Here is a 9442-nt window from a genome sequence, read left to right on the forward strand (position 1 = left end):
ACCAAGAATCAGAAGACAGAGGGGAGAGATAGAAGAAGGAATTCGAGATTCCAACCCAAGAGTCCCGACGGAAGCATATATTGGGATAGTAAGGTATCAGCACGGTGGGTGCCCAGTAAAGGCACCCGTTGGAGTGGGGAGGCTGGTCTCCTTTTCCCGTTTTCGATCGCTGCAGTGGCTGGACACCCCCTGCGCTGCCGGTTTCTGCAGCCCGGGCGGGAGGAGGCTCTGCTCACTGAACGAGTGCCCCTTTCATCTGCGCGCGCTCCCGCCTGGCTGGTGCTGCAGTTTTCATTCCAGGACACACTAGGATTAAAGAATGAAAGAAGCCGAGTGTGAAGGCCCCGCGCCCCTCCAATGCAGCGCCTCTGCCCTCTACGACCCTTTTCCTCGCCGAGCACCTCAGCGGGCTGCCTCGCTACGGGCAGGCGGGAAGAACTGGGGTTGCCTCCTCCTCCGGCCCCAGCCTGTTCCCCTTTTAGGGGACTGAACGCGAGCTGGTGGAATGATAGTAAGAGCCCACTCCTAGTGAGCCGCTTCCTACTGCTTACAGCGAGTCAGTGATGCATTCATACTGTTCTATTTTCATATGTTTAATAAACACTTCCTGAGTACCTAGTAGTGCCAAGCACTGTGGATGACAATTAAAATCCCTTCTCTGGAGGATTCACCAATCTAGACAAGTAATCAAGAAACAGCTGGATACATGACATAAGGACTAGGACCCAGGACCAGAAAAGAAGACGCTGACCCCGACTGAGAGACAGCAAAGGCTGGGCTGAGGCAGTACCAGAGGAATCAGGGAAGGAAGATCTCCTTGGTGACCGACTGAACAACAGGATGGAAAATAATTTTTTAAAAACAGGCAGGTTTTAGGGGTAGTGGGGAACTTAGGGTGTGAATGAAAAGAGAAAGGGATGGAGGAGCTGAGATGGATGCAGCTAAAGAGGTAGGCAGGGGCCCATTAGGAAGTAGGGAAGCTCTGTGTGGTTGTCCACATTGTGCACCAGACTAAAGAGTAGGGCTGATTGGGTGGAAAGCTCACCCATGCTCCACGCACCAGGCTATGTTGTGTTGTTGTTGTTAAGTGCCATAGAGTTGGTTCCAACTCATAGCCACCCTGTGTAGGGTTCCCTAGGAGCGACTGGTGAATTTGAATCGCTGACCTTGTGGTTAGCAGTCCAGCACCACACCAAGACTCCAGAGTTGTGTGTGCATAGAATAAAGCAAACAACAAAGCAACCATTTGCCAGCAAGTGACCACATGTGTTACCGAGTAGAACAACTCTGTAGGGTTTTCTAAGAAAGATCAGGTCTTTCTTCTGAGCTGCCACTGAGTAGATTTGAACAGATAACGTTTAGATTAGTAGACAGCACAACCCGTTTGTGCCACCCAGGGACTTTTGTCTATCTAGAAACCCACTACTGCTCTGTAGTCAATTCCAACTCACAGTGACCTTTAGGACAGAGTGGTGGTGGTGTTCTGACCCATAGCGACCCTGTACAGGGTTTCCAAAGCTGTAAATGGGAGCAGAAAGCCTCATCTTTCTCCTGCGGAACGGCTGGTAGTTTCGAACTGCTGACCTTGAGGTTAGCAGCCTGACTCATAACTACTATGCTACCAGAGCTCTTTATAGGACAGAGTAGAACTGTTCCATAGGGTTTCCAAGGTTGCTGAATAAGTAGTGAAGTGTTAACTGCAAGGTCAGCGGATCAAACCCACCAGTGCTTTTTAGAAACCCTATATAGAGTTGCTATGAGTCAGTGGTGGTGGTGGTGGTTATGTCGTGGAGTCGGTTCCGACTCATAACAACCCTGTACAGGGTTTCCAAGGCTGTAAATCTTTACGGGAGCAGAAAGCCTCATCTTTCTCTCATGGAACAGTTGGTAATTTCGAACTACTGACCTTGAGTTTCGCAGCCAGATTCGTAATCACTACGCTACCAGAGCTCCATAGCACTTAACAATAAAAGCAACACAATTTTTACAGATGTAAACTGCAATCTTTCTCCTGAGGAGTGACTGGTGGATTTGGACTGCTAACCTTGAGGTTAGTAGCCCAACAAGTAATCCACTATGTTGCTAAGCCTCCTTTAGTCTACCTAAAGAGAGAACCTTTCTGTAATTTGCATGAAGGCTCTCCAGGAGTTAGGTTAGGTTGGCTGAAGAACCTGTTGGCTAGCTAAGGATTTAATGTTGTATGCTTAAATGGGACCATAGCTACTCAAGAATGTTGATTACAGAGATAAGCTGGGCAAATTCCCCTTTAGAAGGTTATTCTGGTGATGGGGGTGAAGAGAGTTTGGAGACAGGGTAATCAGTGAGGAGGCAGTCATCCAGGTTAGGAGAGTCAGGTCCTAAAATGATGTTTTGACAATGGAACAAAAGAGTGGGGGTGGATGAGTCAAAAGCTCTTTAGGAGGTAGACCAGGCCTGGCTCTATCTAATTGAAGGATTAAAGAGGACAGTGAAGAAGAGGGAGGATCAGAGGACTCCTGGCTTCTAGTTTGGGAGGTCACTTTAAGTTGTGTTCACTTTAGGACATGAATGAGAATATCCAGGGAGCAGTCAGGTAGGCGCTCTAATGTGCACTGATGGTCGAGGAAAGGACTGGAGAGTCATCACAGGGGTCTAGCCCTGGGCCTGGGTGAGATGACTCAGGAAGACTGTAAACTAAGAAAAGGACCAAGGAAATCATTCTGGGATTAGATAGAGAGCAAAACATCTTCCAAAGTAATTACTTGTGAGATGGGATAATCGATTAAAATATTGTTTGTATTCTTTCTTTCATGAAGCCCCTGTGTAACACAAGACCTGTCTTCTGCTTCATAAAGGTCTGCATATATGAGATCACTATGAGCCACACTCCATAGCAACCAACAATAGTACTTCTTGTATCTCCCTGGCCCCATCTTCACTGATACCCTTGTTCTAAGTAGGTAGCAGAAGCTTCTTAAGGGCATTAACCCAGAACCTACTGAGATGATGCCAGGTGTCTTAGTGGGCAAGGGCAGAGGCATGGTCTACAAAGGCCAGGAAATAGAAAGAAGATACCTGAGAAGCAACCAGATTGATAGTGGTGTTGAACTGCAAGAACCCTGAGTATCACTCTACAGCAGGGAGGAGGCAAATGCTTTTTAGGGATGGTTGTTGAGACCCTGGACCTGAGGTTTCCAGCTTTGAGAAATGCCTGCAGCCAAAACATGTCAAGGAAACAGAAAGCCCTAGACTACAGAAGAGATCCCAGGACAAGAAGGTTGTGAGCCCTCACCCTGCTTTCTGGACTTTCCCTACATCTTCAGGATTCTGCAAGGGGAAACAGAATTTTTAATCCAGCCCAGCATCCTTGGGACCCATGACAAATAAAGCTGATTTAAAGGAAATTAAGTTATTCATATGTCTCACAAACCTGACTTTGTAAGCTGAGATTTGTAATAATACTTCATTTACAGATGAGGAAACTGAGGCCTAGAGAAGCTAAATGAGTTATTTAATGCCACACCACTAATAAATGACTGATCTGGAATTTAAAGACAAATCTTTCTGATGCTGCAGCCTATGGCTGAAAAACTTCAAATATCTAAAGGGACCAGGGAGATACAGAAAAGGAGTAAAATATGCCAGGTAAAAGAATCTGGGCATTCCAGCAACATGATACTTAGTTTGCAATAGGTCTTTAACCACTTGCTGGGAATTTGTGTTTCCACACCAGACATACTGACTCAGAATCTACATTTTAACAGAGAATCACTTCGGGATCTTGTTAAAATGTAGATTTTGATTCAGTACATCTGAGGTGGAAATGCAAATTCTCAGCAGGGGATCAGATTGGAATGAACCAGTTTGAAGCTCTGCAACCTAGCAACTCATACTTGGCATTAGTGTTGGACAGGGAGGGAGAAAGGGCCGGCACAAAGGGGCAGGATGAAAACAGGCAAATTAGAAAACTCAAGAGCTGCCTTAAGGAGACAATCACTACAAATGTCCCAAGAAGAAGTTTCTGTTTTCAAATCAAAAGCTGGAAATTCAAGTTTTTATGTGGAAATCATCTGATTTGTATACTTTTGTTTCTTAATTCAGATAAGTCAAATAAGTGATAAGTGTCTACATCATGGGGGAGTCTTGGTGTGGTGCTGCAAGACAATGCACTGGACTGCAAGTTTGGTTTGAACTTCAAGGTCAGCGGTTGAAGTCCACCAGCTGTTCATCAGAAACCCTACACAGGGTCGGTATGCATCAGAACCGACTCAACAGCACTTAACAACACAACAACATCCCTCATGGCATAGGATAAGCACTGAATTGCTAACCACAAGGTCAGCAGTTCAAACCCACCAGCTGCTTCTCAGAAACCCTATACAAGGCTGGAACTGATTTAACAGCGCTTAACAACGACAAATCCCTCCAGCTGCAGTTCATGTCTTACTCCACATCTCACAGCCTCTCAAAGGAGCACAGAAACGAGCTGGTTGGGGCAGGGCGCCTGGAGCCTCTAAGGAGCCGGAGTTTGAAAAGCAGGGGGTCTTGGAACAGAAGCCAGAGTCCTCCGTGGGAACTGTCTGACAGCTCTTGGAAGGAGGACTTGAGGGAAGAAGCCACTAGACCCTTTCCCTCCCAATTGTCCTCCCAACCTGCCGCCCACTGAGGGGCAGAGGTTCTCCTCCAGCAGGTGGTCTTTTCTGGGAAGTGATAGAGAAGTATGGGAAGAACTTTCTGAATTTTAAGTCATGGGGAGTGGAGAAGGACCTCGAAGGCTGAGCTGAAAGCTTCCTGGTAGCTGGGCAGCGGCCAGTCTACAACTGCATGTCTTCCTCCCATGCACACTGTAGAGAGGGGCTCACCTCAGACTTCTCCTACCTGGTGGGCTCTGTCCTGGCCCTAGCAAGGGCCATATCCAGAAGTTCTCAGGCTCGGCTGAGGACAAAGCTCACCCTCCCCACTTTCCCTTTCTTTCCCCCTTGCTTGGTGGACCGGATGAGCAGAGATGATGCTCAGTGGCCCAGACTGTGCCCTGTCAGTGCCCTCAGTGAAGAGCTATCTGGAAACCCCAGAATGACTAGAGCCCACGGCCCTACTTCCTCTCCTGACCGCATCCTGCAGCTCACAGCCAGGGCAGGTGCAGGAGGGGGCACTGCCCTAGTCTGCGTCTGCCACTTGTCAACCAGAAACCTCTCGGCTGGGTGCAGGATGGGCGGCAAGCAGGTGAGTGGCGATACATGATGCCTACACTTAGGGGGCCAAACTGGGGCAGGGGTAAGGGAGCCCAGGAAACTGGGATCCAAGAAACAGGGTCTAAATTACTGCTTGGAACACTTGGATGGCAAAGGCAGAACTCCCACCCTGTGGCCAGATCCCATGAGTTAAATGAGCTGGGAAAGGAACTCACTTTCCCATGACGCATTCAGCATCCTCTTGGCAACAATTCTGGTTTCTAAATGCAACCAGGTCGTCTCCAGAATGTTAGGCTCCTCCTTTCATCTTTCACGAGTTCTCTCTTCTCTTTTGTTTCTTTCTCGCCTTCTCTCTTCTCTCTTCCTCCTTCTTGCTCTGGCCCTCTATCTTGATCACATGAGATCCAAAAGATTTCAGGGGCCATAGGACCGCTGCCTAAAGACATTCCTCCCCTCCGCCTACTTGTACCAGTTATAGAGTGTTTGCCCCACAGAGACCAGTAGAGGGCGTCAGTTACTAGCAAACCGCTCTTCCGTGCCTGCTAAGGTTGAGTTTTTCCGTTTTGTTTTGCTTGGGGTGTGGAGGAGGAAGGTAGCGCACTGAGAGGGAAAATGAAGTAGAGCAGAGTGGGGAGTAGCGCAGAATCTAGTGTAGTCTTTTGCCTTTCTTTAAGGGGTCCTGTTTGTGGAGGGAGTGGATCCTTCCTCTCCAAAAGGTAAAACATTGCAAGTGTCTTACTTACCTTCCATTCACCTCTTAGATGGCCACCCTTCGTGCCCTAAAAGACCTTTGGCTCTCTGGCCATCCTGGTTTTGTCTTGGGAGACCACAATAGAATTCGAACTGAAACTTTAAAGAAAGATAGTGATTTGTGTTTAAACAATTCAACTACAAAGATAAAAGCTAACTCTCCCGACTAGACAGTGTAGGTAGACATTTCTGCCCGGCATCAAATAACACAGGGATCTGTGTCCAGGCACCCATTTCCCATCCCCCATTCCACTGGGGAAGTAGAACAGCACCCAGTACCCACTAGAAGTCAGATGTTGTTGTTAAGTGCCATCGAGTTGGTTCCCACTCATAGCAACACTTTATAGGGTTTCCAAGGAGCACTTGGTGAATTTGAATCACCGACCTTGGAAGGCAATCAGTAAATTCATTTTGTCAACCTAGTCCCCACATTGTTTTCTTCCTGGTGGTGGAATGTGTGGTAGAGAATTTTCAGGCCCCTTGGAGCTGACCCTACCTGATCTCAGGCCCCTGTGGAGACTCCATATCAGGAACACTGAAGACAGGAGGGAGCAACTGGCAGGACAGGCCTGAGGTGGCTGAGATGCTCTGACCAGGCCTGGATCCGTGACAATAACATTTATTCTTCTCAAAGGCCTCCAGGCAGGACATGTTGACCAGCTCAGGTACATAATTTAGGAAGTATATGTATTCTGGAGTCAGACAGATTGCTGCTCATACTGAAGATAATTTAAAATGGTTGCAGCAGTACATTGACAGGAAACTGCCAGAAATTCAAGTCAGATTCAGAAGAGGATGTGCATTGCTGATGTCGGATGGATCTTGGCTGAAAGCAGAGAATACTAGAAAGATGTCTACCTGTGTTTTATTGTCTATGCAAAGGCTTTTGACAGTGTGGATCATGACAAGCTATAGACAACATTGAGAAGAATGCAATTCAGAACACTTAATTATGCTTGTGTGGAACCTGGAAGGAGCTCTGGTAGTGTTGTTGTTATGAGTCGGGCTGCAAACCTCAAGGTCAGCAGTTTGAAACTACCAGCCGTACCGCGGGAGAAAGATGAGGCTTTGTGCTCCCATAATGATTTACAGCATTGGAAACCCTATACCGGGTTGCAATGAGTCGGAACCGACTCCACAGCACATAACCAAACTGTACATATGCCAAGAGGGAGCTGATGAACAGAACAAGGAAAACTGCATGGTTTAAAATAAATTAAGATATGTGTCAGGCTTGTATCCTTTCACCATACTTATTCAGTCTGTATGCCGAAAGAGAGGCTGGGCCATATTAAGAAGAAAGAAAAAGGACTGGAGGAAGACTCATGAATAACCTACCATAGCAGATGATGTAACATTGCTTACAGCAAGTGGAGAGAACTTGAAGCACTTACTGGTAAAGATCCAGGACTACATACAGCCTTCTCTATGGCTTACACCTCATCATAAAAGAAAACAAAAATCCTAACTGGACCAATAAGCAACATTATGATAAATGCAGAAAATATTCAAGTTGTTGAGGATTTAATTTTACTTGGATCAACAATCAGTGTCCATGGAAGCAACAGCCAAAAAATCTAGCAATGTATTGCATTGGGAAAATCTGTTGCAAAAGAACTCTTTTTAAAAGCAAAGATGTCATGTTGAGGTGACTAAGGTGCCCCATGGTATTTTTAATCATCTTAGATGCATGCAGAAACTGAATATTGAAAAACTGGATAAGGAATACCAAAGAAGAATTGGTGCCTTTGAATCATGATATTGGGGAATACTGAAAATACCACAGACTGCCCAAAAATGAAAAATCTGTTGCAAGAAGTACAGCCCGAATGTTCACTATAATAGAGGATAATGATACTTTGTCTCACATACTTTGGTCATGTTATCAGAAGGGACCAATCCATGGAGAAGGACATCATGCTTGGTAAAGGTTGAGGGTCAGAGTCCTGGTGTGGCACTATAGCTTACTGCACTGGACCACAGAGTCAGTTTGAACCTTAAGGTTGTCGGTTCAAACTCACCAGCAGCACCTAGGAAAGAGACCCTGTACAAAGTTGCTATGAATTAGAACCGATGCATACAAGTGCATTTAACAACAAAAACAAAGTGGAGGTGGGACAGCAGCCGCATCAGATCCAAGATGGCGGCCAGCAGGAGGCTGATGAAGGAGCTTGGAGAAATCACCAAATGTGGTATGAAAAACTTTTGTAACATCCAGGTTGATTAAGCTAATTTATTGACTTGGCAAGGGCTAATTGTTCCTGGAAGCCCTCCATATGATAAGGGGGCCTTCAGCATGGAAATCAGCTGTCCAGCAGAGTACCCGTTCAAACCATCGAAGATCACATTTAAACAAAGATCCATCACCCAAACATTGATGAAAAGCGTCAGGTTTGCCTTTCGGTAATTAGTGCTGAAAACTGGAAGCCAGCAACCAAAACTGACCAAGTCATCCAGTCCCTCATAGCACTGGTCAACGACCCCCAGCCCGAACACCTGCTCCGGGCTGACCTAGCTAAAGAGTACTCTAAAGACTAAAAAATTTTGTAAGAACGCTGATGAGTTTACAAAGAAATATGGGAAAAAGTGACCTGTGGACTAAAAATCTGCGAATGATTCCAGCAAGTGTGAGCAGAGACCCCAGCAGTGCATTCAGATTCACCCTGCCACCCCGCAAAGCAGGACTCTGTGGAGAATTGATGTGTGCCACCGCCTGGTGTCCGCTTGTGGCCATTACTAACTTGCTACAGTTTTTTAAATCAAAAGTGGTCTAGGCAACCTGTAAAGAAAGGATTAAAAATCTACGATGTTCTAGTTCTGCTTTCTTTGTTTTAAAAATCACTGCTTCAACCCTTTTTTCCAAGAATGGTGTTTACTTTCTTCTCCAAATGCATCCAGAATCTCTACCTGATGGTCATTAGCTCCTATGGTTGTGCTTTTTTGTTTTATTTTTCCAAAGTTGGAGAGAAAAATGGTGGTGGCTCACCTTCTTCCCTGCCCTCACAAATTCCACTCTTCTTGCCTTCAGTTCATAATTTCCACCTGTTTACTTCCCCAGATCCACACCTGTTTCCTTGGCAAAAGAGAAGAGACACCATTGCATTTGGGTTGGCTCTTCTCTCAGGCTGCACTGCTGGGTATGGGAGTTGGTTCCTGTTCTCCCGACTCCACAGTATATAAATAGCATCCTTAAAAAAAAAAAAAATCTGAAAACAAGCAAACACACACTTATTTTTTTAAAAAAGAAAAAAGTTGTAAAAAGGGAAGCCCAGCTCTTATGTAAAACATAGTGCTAATGTTGATTAAATGGTCAAACCCCACTGCCTGTGTGGTGGTTCACCTGCTACCCCCATCCCCAGCTTTGGCACTAGCTTGTTGAGGGAAGCCCACAGTAACAGGTTTGTGATGCATGAGGGGTGGACCCAACAGCTGGAAGACCCTGATCTGACCAGAAAGGCTTCTCAGGCCCAAGGTCAGCCCTCCTCACCTCAGCCCTATTGGAAGATCAGCTGGTCATTGAA

General features: G+C 46.2%; 1 pseudogene; it reads left to right on the forward strand.

Moving 5' to 3' along the window:
- The first annotated feature begins 8061 nt into the window (after positions 1-8061).
- LOC102837515 lies at positions 8062-8523 on the forward strand (annotated as a pseudogene).
- The last annotated feature ends 919 nt before the right edge of the window (positions 8524-9442 follow it).

This window comes from Chrysochloris asiatica, unplaced genomic scaffold, assembly GCF_000296735.1.
Source record: "Chrysochloris asiatica unplaced genomic scaffold, ChrAsi1.0 scaffold00009, whole genome shotgun sequence".
In the NCBI taxonomy this organism is placed as follows: domain Eukaryota; kingdom Metazoa; phylum Chordata; class Mammalia; order Afrosoricida; family Chrysochloridae; genus Chrysochloris; species Chrysochloris asiatica.